This window comes from Mustela nigripes, chromosome 12 (assembly GCF_022355385.1).
Source record: "Mustela nigripes isolate SB6536 chromosome 12, MUSNIG.SB6536, whole genome shotgun sequence".
Taxonomy (NCBI): domain Eukaryota; kingdom Metazoa; phylum Chordata; class Mammalia; order Carnivora; family Mustelidae; genus Mustela; species Mustela nigripes.
Genome location: NC_081568.1, coordinates 37,555,744 through 37,570,891, shown reverse-complemented (window position 1 = coordinate 37,570,891; position 15,148 = coordinate 37,555,744). Strand labels below are relative to the sequence as shown.

The 15,148-nt window shown below is 33.7% G+C and overlaps 1 pseudogene; it reads right to left on the bottom strand.

Moving 5' to 3' along the window:
• Window positions 1-2,363: 2,363 nt before the first annotated feature.
• On the bottom strand, window positions 2,364-2,524 carry LOC132028930 (U4 spliceosomal RNA; annotated as a pseudogene).
• Window positions 2,525-15,148: the final 12,624 nt, after the last annotated feature.

The following is a 15,148-nucleotide window of genomic DNA, read 5'->3' as shown; positions in this document are numbered from 1 at the left end:
CATTATAGCAGATGCATTTAATTTATGATATTTAATAGAAAATGCTTTGCATGTAGGAAATTTCCTTATCATATATTATATATATTTGTATGCCTATAATATATTTCCAGATAGTTTGAGTTACTGTTAATTTGTCTTCTTTGAACCACCTATCAAATGCTGCTCTTTGTCAAGGATATGTATTTATCCTGGACATCATTTTGCAAATACTAGTATTTAGATTTTAGAGAAAATATCAGTTTTATTTTTAGTAGTGTAAATCTAGGTGTAGTGCCTGCTAATTCAGTTTTGTGTTTATGTTTCTTCATTTAGGAATATGTGTCTATATATTATAAGTGATTGGCCTATTTATAAAAATACAAAGTTATTTATTATGTTCTTTGCTCTAGAGAGCTAAAATGTTATTTTAACTTTGATTAAGCCTAGTATGAATTGCTTATTTAAAAGAGAACTCCCAAAGATAGTAGGGGAATCAAGAGTACTTTCCATATTTAAACATTCAATAAAGGTTGTTCAAGTGAAAGATTATTACCAAATATCTTTTCTTTTAAAAAAAAGTCATAATTTCTTTTTATTAGAGCAAAATAAGTTACTTCAGTGAAAGTTTGTGAGTTTCAGAAATTGTACCTAGTGATTTAAAACCATACATAGTTAATTGCATAGTTAAATATATGTCCCTGGGACCCTCTGAAAAGCCATGGTCTTAAGAACCATATAATATGTTCCTATTTTCCCAGCACTTGCTTATCTGCTTTTTATCAACAGGAGTTTTACAAGGTCCTTATTTTTGCAAGCAATTTAATATGGAGTCGCTGTAAAGAAACCCCAAAAAGTACTTTGATTTTCCAACATTCTAGGTTACATTCTCACTCTTGTTTTTGCTAAGTTTTCTGCTTTCAAATAATTGGTCAGAATTTTGCTTTTTAAGGGCTCCTTGGGTTTCCAGAATCAGTCACCTGATTCTATACTTATGGCTTCTATATAATTGCTTCTCTAATTTTAGATAAAGGAATAGAAAAAATTTAGAAAAATCATTATATGTATTTCAGCTATGAATCTGTGACTTTTACATATTCTTGCTTATTCAGTCTTATGTTCAAAATTCTTATATGTGCTGCATGCCAATTGTACAATGTATGAAATTATTTTCTAAAGTTTGGGGTTTTTTTTTCTTTACAACTGAATCGATTATTCTAAGTATAAATTTGATTAAAAGTGGTATTATTTTCTTGTGAAACTTAATAATAATAAATTATAATAAAGGGGGAATCAGAATCAAAGACCAGAAAGTGTGCTCGCATATTCAAAGATTCAGTAAATATTTGTTAAAGTGAAAGATCATTAAATGAAATATCTTTCTTTCTATTCAATTTCCCATAAAGGTAGGGGGTGAGCAGTGGGATTAGTAGTCTGGGGTTTCTTGAATTTAATTGCCTAATAGACTTGACGTGCTACTTAGTAACTTTTTTTTTTTTTTGTAATGAAAACAAATACCTTCTCTCTTGCTCTGTACCTGAAAGTATAGTCAAGCTCACCAAACTGTCTTTTGTATGCCTTACTCATTCTTTCACTTTTTAAAAGGTTAAAAACATAAATACTTATGAATCCCTACCCCTGAAAAGTTGTTTTATATCCCCGCAAAATCATCATTTATCTTAATCCCCTGGCTTATAGGAGAGAAAGAGGTGGAAGGTCCGGAAGAGGATGTTCTTGAAATAGAACAGGTTTTTAAGAAGCATTTTTATCTTCCTAATTAATCATATGACACAAGATGAGTGGGTTATTTGTTTTTGTTTGTTTCTGGAGCAAATTGAAGTTAAGAGGCAGGCAAATATTTGATTCCATGAGGAGAAAAGCGGTAATTATGGTTAAGAATGGAAAATACTAATGTACTTAATTTTCTACAATTAATAAAAAGCAAAATTTCTCCTATTATATAGATTATAGCTTGGGTACACTTTTTCCAACTGTTCATATATAATCAGTTAAAAAATAATTATAACAAAAGACCAATAATGCATCCATGAGCTTGGAAAATTCTGATTAAAAATGGGAGAATAAGATTTAGGGTGAAATGGACTGAACCTTCATTCCTACCTCTGACATTTACTAGTCTTTAATACTTTTCACTTGATTTTCCCTTATGTTTTTAAAAAAGTTAAATGAGAAATGGCATATATATATATATATATATATATATATATACATATAATTGCTTTCAATATTTAATTACCCTTGCTGTCATTTCCTTCTGTGGACATATTTTCCCCCCTTCCTCCTTTACCTGTGTCCACATATATATAGATCCCCCAAAGGCCTTTCCATGTACCTCTTTTCTTTCATCTTGATACGTTATTCCATTCTGAGTTTAATCAATTCAAATGTCTTTAACTGTCAAATGTGTAAATGACTCCCGGATTTCCATCTCTTACACTAAAACTACTTTAGGCCTTACGTTTTCAATTAGCAATAATCGTGCCTTAGATAAACCGCATTGGCTACGATCCTGCCACTGTGAAAAACTTGTTTTCTTATTTTAATTTTTTCATTTTCCTTCATGACTAATGTTCCTTGAGCTATCCTATTTTATGTAACATTCTTGAGGTACAACCTTATTTTTATTCACACTTTGTACACAGTTTCCTTGTCTTTTTATCTTTTACTATTGCAAAGCCACTTTAGTTTTACTTCCCAACACCTACTGTAAATTATAATTTATTTTATTTATCTTTTTAATTAAATAGTTAGGTATCTCTTTTTTTATTAATTTGCTTAGAATACAGTGAACCTATACTGAGTTTAATTTGGATTGTTATTACAGACAAATCATATTATTCAAAAGTCTTTATAACTAATCCACTCTGCATTTTGGAACTCTTGTTTCCTTATGCAGGCTTAAATAACTAGACATCATACTTTCTGACTTTTTTTAAAGTTAAAAATAATGTTAAATAAATTTCATTAATCAAATTAAAAACTAATTTAGAAATAGTAGGCTGGGACCATAAATTTTCACGTAGACATTTTATAAGTTCTTGATTAAAAGGAGCAGTATAATTCTGAAAAGTGTACATTTCTATGAGTTTGGGCAAATATATATAATTCTGTGACCTACCTACCACAGCCAAGAATTAGAATGGCTCCATCATCCCTCCAAATTTCCTATTGCCCATTTGCAGTCAACTCCTGCCAACCCTAGCCCCTGCCCACTGCTGATCTATCTTTTGTCCATTTTGTATTACTTTTTTCCAATGTCATATAAATGAAATCATACCATGTGTACTCTTTTGGGCTGGTTTCCTTTATTTAGCAGAATGTGTTTGCCATTTATCCAGATTGTTGTGGGTATCAATAGCTTTGTTAATTTTATTGCTAATTAGTACTTCATTATATGGATGTACCAGTTTGTTTAGCCATTACAGGTTAAAGGACATTTGAGTTGTTTCCAATTGTTGGCAATTTTGAGTAAAGCTGCTCTAAACATCTGCATACATGTTTTTGTGTGAACATAAGTTTTTATTTCTCTTAGGTAAATAATTAGTAGATTTGCTAGGTTGTATGGTAAATGTGGGTTTAATTTTATTATTTTTTAAGTGTGTTTAATTTTAAAGGGAATCACAAACCTTTCCAAAGTTGACTGTATATTTTGAATTTCCACAAGCAATGTATGAGATTTCGTTGTCTTAAATTCTTATTAGCTACATGGTATTTTATTTTTTCTTTAAAAAATATAAAATCATTCTGTTAGATGTAGGTACCTACAATGATGGTATAAAATTTACTTAATTTTCATTTCCATAAAGACAGATAATTATAAGTATCTTCTAATGTGCTTATTTGCCATCCATTTATCTTCCTTGGTGCATTGTCTGTTCAAGAATTCCATCACATTTTTATTGGGTTATTTTCTTCTTGTTGGAGGTATGGATGTATACATACATAAATATAGCTAGATATATTTATATATATATTTATATATTATGTATACATAATATATCTACCTATATTTATGTATGTATATACATATTGTTTTTCTGGATCCATCCATACATACATAAATATAGGTAGATATATATATTTATATATTATGTATACATAATATATCTACCTATATTTATATATGTATATACATATTGTTTTTCTGGATCCATAGCTTTTATCTTATATGGATTTTTCAAATATTTTCTCCTAGCATATGAAAAAGTCTTTTTTTTTTTTTGCATACTCTATCTCTGGACCTGATTCATAATAAGAATTTCTTTAAAAAAATTATTTATTTATTTGAGAAAAATTTATTTATTTGAGAGAGAGAGCGAAAGGAGAGAGGTCAGCAGGAGAAGCAGACTCCCCGCTGAGCAGGGAGCCCAATGTGGGACTCCAGGATCATGACCTGAGCTGAAGGCAGTCATCCAACCAACTGAGCCACCCAGCGCCCCCCCCCCTTTTTTTGACGGAACTATTTTAGTTTACAACAAAATTGAGAGAAATTTACAGAAATTTCCCATGTAACTTCTGCCCTCACACCTGCATATCTTCCCCCATTCTCACTTGCAGGAAGAGTCTTTGTTTTTTTTTTAACCAAGGTTAATCCTACATTATATATCATAATTATCCAAAGTCTGTAGATGACCTTATGGTTTACTCTTGGTGTTCTCGGAGCTTCCAGGATCTGTGATTTCGTGTCTGATATTAATTTGTAGGGATTCTCAATCATTGTCTTAAATATTTGTTCTGTTCATGTATGGTTGCCTTCTCCTTTTGATATTCCCATTATACTTATGTTATACCTTTTGTAGTTATCCCACAGCCCTTAGATAGTCTGTTCCTTCATCTTTTTTCCTCAGTCTTTGTTCTTATTTATTTATTTATTTGGTTATGGGGCTCTAGTGATATATCTTCTAACTCACAGATTCTTTCTTCAGCTGTGTCCAATCTACTTGTAAGTCCTTCAGTCTCTCTTCATTTTGATTACAGTGCTTCTTATCTCTAGCATTTAAAAAAATTTTTTTCTCTTAGCATTTATGGCTCTCTGTTCTTGTATGTTGTTAGCTCTATCCATTACAGCTCTTAACATAATAATCACGGTTGTTTTAAATTCTCTATCTGATAATTCTAACATCCCTGCCATGTCTGCCACTGGTGCCTGCTCTGTCTATTCAAATTGCATTGTAATTTTTTTCTTGATAGCCTGGTATGATGGAACAGGTAAATAACACTGCTACAAAAGGCCTTTAACAATATAGTGAGATGAGGAGGGAAGGAAAACATTCTATAGTGCTATAATTAGGTGTCAGTTTTTTAGTGACCTATGCATCTAGACGGTGAACTTCACAAGTATTTCTGGCTTTTTCTCTCCCCTTACATGGGACAGGATAACCAAAGCTGGCTGGAATTGGGTAGTTCCCTTCCCCAAGTTAGTTTGACTCCAATTAATACTCTAGCTGATTAGGTTCTGGTTAACTAGTTTCCCCTGAAGGCAGTCCTTATTAAAAAGAACTAATGAGTCATTGAACACCACATCAAAAATGAATAATGTACTATATGTTGACTAATTAAATATAGTAAAAACATAAATTAATTTTAAAAAAAGAACAGAATGCTCTTGTATATTTCAAAATGGCTCCTTTTGTTCTTTCCCTTTAGGAAATATGCCTAAGGGAGGTTTATTTGTTTTTTGTTTTTTCCCCAGTGTTTATTGTAGGAAATCTGGTCAGGCTTTTGGAGGCAAATCACAGTACTGATTACTAGAACCTCTTGTCTGCACTGAACCTCCATCAGTTTGTCAGTTAAAGTTCAGGCTTTCCTATCTTGACAGTGGTTCCTGTGGAAATTTCTACTTGTGAGTCTCTGTTGTGGTAAGCTGTGACTCCTTGTATTCACCTGTTTTCAACTTGGGGGGCATTAGTTTGCCCTTTGTCCTCCTCTGTCTTATGGCTTCAAAAAGAGTTAACGATTGTTCAGTCTTTTTAGCTACTTACTTGTTAAGATAGCATGTGACTCTCAAGCTCCTTACATGCAGAACCAGAGAATTTTCTTCTCTTAACAATGTCTTTTACAGTGCAAATTATTTTAATTTTTATAAACTCTAACTTATTATTTTTTCCCTTAAATATTTAGTTTTTAGAGATGTACCTATCTTTGTTTAACCTAAAGTCAAAAAAATTTCTCATTTGTTTTCTCATAGAGATTTTATAGCTTTATGTCTTTCGTTGGATCTTTGAATTATTTTGAGCTAATTTTTGTCAAGGAGGGATGTTTAAATCAATTTTCTTTTGTTTATTTGGCTTTTGTTTACAAATAAGTGACAAGTCAGCAAAAGTATTTGAAAAATCTCTTCTTTTTCCATTAATTATATTTGCATTTTGTCAAAAATCAGTTGGCAGTATTTATGAGGCTGTATTTTTGGAGGCTCTATTCTACTCAGTTGATCTTTGGGTCAAGTATGCCACCAAAACCTACCTCACTGTGGTCTGAAGATCAGTTAGTGTGAGTCCTCCAATTTTGTTCTTTTTTACTTTTTAAAAAAATTCTAGTTCCCTATTCCTTTATAAATTTTTGAATCATTTTGTCCATCTCTACAAGTTAATCTGTTCTATTGGATTTTGATTGAGACTACTTCAGATATATAAATCAGTTAGGGGATAATTGTCATCTTAAGAATATTAAATCTTCCAACCCCTGAATATAGTGTATCTCTCCATTTACTTAAACTTTACTGATTTCTTTCATCAATATTTTGTAGTTTTCAACACAAAGTTACTAAACACATTTTGTTAGATTTAAATGTATATATTTTCTTATAGTTTTGTTCATTTCTTTTGACTTACAAAGACTTTTACATTATTTTCTTCTTCAGCATAAAAAAACTTGAGTTCATTATTGAAGGCTAAATATTTTTCTGGTTTAATCCTGCAAATTGGCAGTTTTTCATGCTATCATGTCCTCTAACATTAATAATACACGTCTAAAGCAGATTGAAGAAGCAAAATTAAACTTGTATCTCCCCTTTAATTGAGATATGAATTTCCAGGAATGACTCTACTTTTCTTAAAAGCCAGCTAGAAGTTCTTGGCACAAAAATGTTATATCTTAAATCGTAGCCCATTGTGAAGTAATCTGTCACACTGACCTGAAACAGATTGAAAATGTTAGTGCTATCCCAAGTGATTTGGCAATCTTTACTACATTTAATTGCAGACATCTTTTGCATATAGGATAAGCCTTTTTGTTCAGTTCTACATCATAGAATTATTTTTTTGAGGCATTCAAAGTAAAAAAATGGAAGATTTACTTCTGATTTCAATCTTTTATAACATAACTAATAAATATATTGCAGCTGAGAGGAGAAGCAAATAAGTAGATATCTTCTGTGCATTTCTAAATTCACATATGAAAAAATGAGAGCTATATTTTAACCCAATCCATTACCCGGAAGATCACATATTTGTTTGGTATGAATAGTAAGAGTTCCCATCTCAGAGAAGATAAAATGTGATGAAATATATATGACAGAATTGAAGAAAATTATTATCACTTATTGAGATCATTCTATACATAAGATCTTTCTCATTTTAAGCATTTTTGGAGGGGTTTTATATGTATCATGCCATTTTATCTTCCTGAAATACTCTAGGAGAAATATGTAATTATACCCCTTTTCATATGATAACACTGAAATTACCAGGAAACCAAGTCTGAGTTCCTGTAACCCATTAATAGTGAGATATGAGGCTTTGAGAAATGTAATGCACGGTTTCCCAGGAGACCTTACTTGACATCAAGAGCTTGACACTGTTGGATTTTTAAATGGGTTTAGTTACCCTGCCCCTGTGATCATGTGGTCTTGCCTATAAAAACCCATTACTGTGTTTTCCATATTGCATTATAATTATCAATACTCCAAAGTCTGAGCTTCTTGAAAGCAAGAACTATGCTTGTTTAACTCTGTTAACTAATGAAGCAGAATAAGGATTCCAGCTGAGGATATATTTAACCTATTTGGTCTAACTTTAGAGAGGCTCTGCACCAAGAAATACCAGGTTTGTGAAAGCATAGATATAATATGTGGTTATGAAAAGCAGAGAATGGGGTACCTGGGTGGCTCAGTAGTGTCTGCCTTTGGGTCAGGTCATGATCTCAGAGTCCTGAGATCTAGCCCCATGTCAGACTCACTGCTCTGCCCCTTCCCCCAACTTGTGCTTGTTCTCTCTCTCTCTCTCTCATATTTTTATACACACACTTTTTCTCTCAAAGAAATAAAATATAAAAAATAAATAAATAAAATAAAACAAACAAAAAAAGTAAAGCAGAGAACATTTTACACGTTCATGCATGGGAGACTTTGTCCCTTCCAATAAAATAGCAGCAGCTAAGCACTGTCTCCTAAGTTAAAAATTCAAGTATTCTAAAACAAAGTTTATGAACCGTCTGGAAGAGAGCAAGGCAGCTAGTGTAGGGGATGATCCCTAGAGTAAAAATCTCTGTGCCTAGCATCTAAAGGTCCCCCTATTTAATGATGACTTCCAGATAAGCATCGTAGCTTCTCCTCTAGAGTAAAGACTTTAAATTAACAAGTCCACCCATGTGCACAGAGCTTTGTAAGCTTATATTCAGGGTGGGGGGCTCATTATTAAATATGAATAAATACCCATGCATCACCAAAGATTTGAGAAAAAACTTGCAACATAAACAAAAAGGATTAAGATAAATATTTTTTTAAATAAGCCTAGATAAAAGAGATACATTATCATATTCTAGGAGAAATACAATAGAATATAGAAGTATAGTGTCAAACTTAAGTAAAACAAAACAAAACTTGAAGTAGAATCCTCATATTGAGTCAATAAAATGAAAATCTGGAATAAGATCCCAATAAAAGGCAGCTAATTAAAAGAAGGAACTCTTGGAAATTGAACATTAGTTCTCAAAATACAACACTAAATAGATGGGTTATAAGTATAATTGAGAAAAACTTCTAAAGAAAATTTAAAAAGTAATGAGATTCAAAAATTAAAAGAAAAAAATATACAGAATTCCAATTCTAAATGGCCAAAATCTGATCAATAGATTTGACAAAGACTAATTAGAGAAAATGAAGAGAAAGACATATCAAAGAAATAATGCAAGAAAATCTGTCAAGCTAAAAAGAGATTCCTACAAACTAAAATGGCCTACCACAGGCCAAACAAGTTTGATGAACAAAAACCAATTAAATCTACATTGTGAAATGGAGAGCAACAAATTAACACCCAGCACCACCACAATAATAATCATAAACTTTAAGAATTGAGTGTTTACAGTAATAGGGTATTTTACAAAGATCTTCTCAGTTTTTGTCCATCCATATACTTCTTTCCTTGACTTAATTGTTCCAAATCTTTAAATGTTGCTTCTTAGGTTTCTGGCCAATCTGCTAAGCCATTTGCTCCTCCACATTATTCCAAGTACATGCTTACTCTGGGCTACTTCTCTCTTCACAAAAGATGATGAGATGCCCTGTCTGAAGCACTGTGATTTGGAAGGATTTCTCCTCACTGATAAGGGCCACCTTTGAATGAGTCTATGATATATGAATGGTTTATATTTGACTTATCTCCACTTGACAAGTTAGCCCATCTGAGAATAAAGCTCAAAGTGTTTCCTCTGTGTTATCTAGTTTAAGTCCTCTTTCATACACATACATCCATATACACTTATATGTATGTGTGTTTATATATATGTATGTATGATATGTATATTTATATAAATATAAATATGTGTGTGTGTGTGTATAATCTTAGGGAAAAGCATCATTTCTTTTTTTTTTTTTTAAAGATTTTATTTATTTATTTGACAGAGAGAGAGATCACAAGTAGGCAGAGAGGCAGGCAGAGAGAGAGGGGGGAAGCAGGCTCCCTGATGAGCAGGGAGCCCGAAGCAGGCTCCCTGATGAGCAGGGAGCCCGATGCGGGGCTCAATCCCAGGACCCTGAGACCATGACCTGAGCCAAAGGCAGAGGCTTAATCCACTGAGCCACCCAGGTGCCCCGAAAAGCATCATTTCAGTTGTAGCAGATGACAGGGGTTCTGGGCTACCTCTTCATGTAAGCTTATGTATACCATAAGAACATTTTTTAGCTTGATTCCAAATGTGCTGCCTCCACTTTAAAATTGCTATTACATCTGCCAATATTTGCTAGGCCTAATGGTGTTCAGCTTATGATGGACAGTTCTGGTCACTAGGTCATTTGATATGCCATGTTTGGCAACATATTCATAGGTTCTGGGGATTAGGGTATAGAAATCTTTGGGGGAGCATTATTTTTCCTACCACAGGTAGGAACAATTTCAGGCCACAGCACTCTCTCAGGAAGGTTTTGGCTAGGCTAATGTGAAGTCGTCAGGCCATAGTTTCTCATTAAAGGATCTTGCATTTTGCAGGAATGAGACTGCATTACTACCCTCACTGTTTTCAGTCATTGGCTGGAAGCAATTTTGGGGGAGATGGATTCAGTATAAACATATAGTAGATTCAAAGGGGAATGGCCAATGCTATCAATCAGTTATGGCGCCTGAAGCAGAAGATCTGAGAGGTGCCTTTTTATGGCTGTCATGAAGGCCTATCAAGTATTGCAATCTTATTTTATTATTTTTTGGTTTAGTTTTCAACTGCCTACCAGTTACCCACCATGATTCATAAGGGTTTTGCATATTTCTGACTGGTCAGTATTAAATGGGGATTAAGATGGAAATTAACAAGGAAATGTGTCATTCAGATCCCTTTTGAGGAAAAAAACTTGTGGCCTACCTGGATGTATGGAGTATGGTGACTAGAAAATATCCAGCTTTGAGGACTTCCAGAGTCTTCCTTAGCTTCAGAGAATTGCTTTGCTTAAGTCATGCCCATCCAGTAAATAAATGCTCAAGGTAGGGTACAAAAGGCCAGAAATTGAATCCTATATGGGACACTCTGACAAACATACTAACTCCAGAACTCCCAGCAGCATTGGCCAAAATTTTGTCAGTTATGCATTGAATTTGACTTCTTCTGCTCAGATGTACTTCATCTCCTTCCTTTCATAGGTGCTGATATTTAATAAGCATATTACATGAAACTTCATTTCAGCCTGGTTCCAGAGAACCCAACTTATGTTATACAAGAACAACCACCCCTTCATTCTTAAGATATTTGAAGGCAGTGTTACACTGCTAACCTATCCTATTTTTAATTTACTATCCTATTTTTAATTTACTATATTTAAATGATAAGGGAGAGGTGGGAAATCTTCCCTACTATACAGTGAAAGAATTCATATGAGTTTTCTGCCAATTTCTGCCAATATCGAGTGTGTCCATTCCAATTATATATTTGTGATCTGAGGAAAGGAGCACAAGGAGCAAGAATGTGTTGGAGTTGGATCATGCTGGCTCACAAGAACCAGTCACACACATCTCTTCCTGAATCCATGTCCTCATGTTGAGACCGTGAAATCAGTAATGGTGAGAGGATTTACACCATGGAAAAAAACAACCGCTATAAAAAATTAGAGCTTTCTTTCTCCCCAGAGAGCCAGTTTGTAAATATCAGCCAGCATGTTACTGACAAAAGGTAGACCTACTTTCAAATGGACCTGAACAAGCGCTTTCTTAACTTCCTGACCCATGTTTGTCCCTACTAGAATGAGACAAGATAGCACTGCTTCCTTGAATATTATCATAAACTTGAATCTAATACCCCCTTCTCTCAGTGTGTATTACCCTTTTCAGAAGGTCTTGAGGAATCACTACAGTATATATTTACTCTGTTATGCCAGGATCCTTCCTCATAGAGACCTAGCTTCAGGTCAATAGTTTGTTGATCTAAGAGTTTAGTCTGGTAACTGAAAAAGGCATTTGGCATTGCTAACCTCATTCTTAGTATCTTTTGATTATGTTTTTTAATTGATTATATATATATTTCTTTAACTGTCTATCTATGTTTTATGAGCCATCTTTATAGAGTTCTGAGTGCCATGCATTCCTGCCTGCCCTTCCAACTTTGCTGCTCATTGCATTAATTATACCCACCTTGGTTCAGACAGTTAAATGCTGCGACCTGGCCTCTGCTATTCCAGGACTGCATCATCTCCATTATTACAGAGGCTGATGCAGTAATAGCATCTCTTAACTGAAATCTCAATATACACATAGCACAGATATTAGTGAGATTTTAAACTATGCTCATGCCATTCTATTAGTCCATCCTCATTGCCTTGGTAAACAAAATGTTTTAAAGTCCTTGAGTTTTCTAATTTGTATCATAAACCTATTCTACCTGTGTATATATGTGTATATATATGACCATCCCATTGGTTCTGTTCCTCTGGAGAACCTTAATATATGCACTGATTTATTTCTTACCTCAAATATTTCTTAATAATATTTTATGTGTGGACTTCAGTATTATTTAAATTTTGTTATACAGAATTTTTTGCTTGTTTAGTTGAATGACAGTTTTGAGATGGAATTTTAATAAGTCACATCTTAGAACCTCTTAAGCATTCAAATTATGAAATAATAACATGTATCCTTGTAAGATAACTGATCTTAAAATATAGATGCTATCACACCAGAAGAGTGGGTTTGTTTTTTCTTGAGAACTGAACTGAAGCATATAAATATATAGTTCAATGTCTTCTTTTGTGATTCTCTAAATAATTACCATCTTCAATATAAATAGTGATAGAAGGCTTTTTCCCCCCAAAGTATAAAGTAAATGAAAGGTATCTTGTAGTTAGTTTGGCTTTATTCTGTTGTAGTGGATTTCAAAACACCATTTGAAGCCATTTGGATCTTTCTTCTTCTATACTGTAATATTGTCAATAAACCTGGGACCACAACAACATTAATGTAGATTGAGAAGTAAATCTAGCTCTTAAACAAAGTATTGACCCAGTATAACTCTTCTTTTGACAAAGATGCCACAGAGAACCATTGTGTTTAATTTAAACATTACAACTCTGAGCTGAGTAACCTGAAGTCTGGACAGACTGCTATAGTTCAAGAGCTTCAGCATTTCCTAAGTGTCAGAACCTACTTAAATGACCTCCTGATCTAGTGCTGAGACTCAGGAACATCATTATCTCTTTCTCTCTCCTTCTTCTGCAACAATATGGGGATAATTCTCAGAAGACCACTCTAAACCCCCTTCATCTGATGAGTGCCATAGCCTGCTAACCTTGTTTCAGACATTCTCACTGGGAATAATGGTGAACCCCTTGCACAGGTGCTTGTTCACATCACATGGATGTTGTTACACAGGCACATGTAATACAACTCTGTGAAGACCCAGGTCATTTTCTTCACAGTTTTGGTGCGAATGCTGCCCAATTGATGGTTCCCTGGCAACAAGAGTTGGTCTGCATTTGTGAATTCATTTTCTACTGCCTTATTTTTTTTTTTTTCATTTTCCTGTAAGATGTGCCAGCAGGTGGAGGACTGGATCTTTATCAAAAAACAGATTGAGCCTGCCCAGTGGGATCACAAATATAGAAGTAATAGATCTGATGGATGCTGTTGCAATTTTTAGCGTAGCAAGACTAGCTACGCATTAGAAGCAAAAACATTATTGAGATTGAAAGTTTAATGGGGTTCACTGGTAGAAATCAGAAGATAGTCTCAGCATTGAGTTCATTGTTCTCAGCATGGTAGACTTTGATCCTGATTAGGAGCTTTATACCTTGACATATGAAGATAATTTTAACTTGACATTATGTCACAGATGGTGGGTAATTCTTCAACAGTATTATAAGATGCCTGTACTACTTTGTCTTTTTACTACTCAACTAAGATTAGACCTTTGAAAATGAATTCACAGACATTTATTTACAACTTCTGCTCACCTTTGTACAGCGTATAGTTTAATGTAAATGGTGAACTTGAAGAGGAAAAGCAGAAATGGAAAGGACTGAATCATTTTGCATGAAGCTTGAGAACCATAGCTGTAAGGAAAAACCATGGTGGTCCTATTTCTTTGTCAATCAAACACAAGGGCAATCAGTGGGAATTTATTTTCTTCAATCTTAAAAATACATTAAAAAGGAAATAGCCTCTTTTTTGGCTTCTAGATGCTGTCCTGTCTGCATGTGGGACATAGAATCCAGAAACCCCTTGGTACCATAGGGTTAGATTAAAGAGCCATGCTCAGGGTAACAGAGAGGAAAAGGGAAAGACCACTCTCTCGATGACCCAATTATATTGTCAAGTCACTGCAGTAGTAAAACACAGAGCCTCCTTTCCTCCTAATTCTTTTTTATTCAAGACAGTATATGTTATTGTTCAAACTCTTTAAACTGGCCATTCTCTTACTTGCAGCCAAATGCTTTGCAACTTATTTGCATAGATTAATGCATTTGTTCTTTTCAAGAAGTTTGTGACATAAAGCAAATATTAATAGCTTCATTTTAAAAGATGAGTCTCTTGCAGTTCAGAAAAATCAAATGAGCTACTTAGTTAGAAGCAAATCTATGATTAGAATTCTACTAATTAATCCTGGAGCTTAGGGGGTATTTATTATACAATGTCACATCGCCTTTCAAAAGGAGCACATGCAGAATGACTGAATGTCAATGAGTATACTTTTACTGTATACAGTTCCGCTCTGAAGAAAGACCCATTCTGCTCTAAGTAGGTAGCTAAAAGTAAAAAGTGATAATGGGACAATTGCCCAAGTAGGAAAAACCAATTATTGTATATTCATTCTTTCAATTGCTTATTCATTCATTTTTTCATTCATTCATTCATTCATTCATTCTCTCAATATATATGTATTGAGTACCTTTCTTTTATGTGTCGTGAAATATGCTAAGACCTGGTGTTACAAAAATATAGATCACCTCACCTGCAAGAATATACCATAATATACTGAAATATATTATAAAGTATATAAATCTTAAAAACATATAAAAATGTGGAATGAAATATTTTGCATCCAGTGGATTTGATCCTGGGTGGAATTTCTCCCAGACTCAGGGAGATTAACAATGGGAAAGAGAGCTAAGGACCGAGTAGATAAATTTGAGAGGAAGTACCATGAGTGATTAATATATATTTGTCAGGGAAGAATGTTAACTTTATAGAAGATGGCAAGGGACATCATGATTCCAAAGGAGATAGCTAGGCAAACAAGCAGT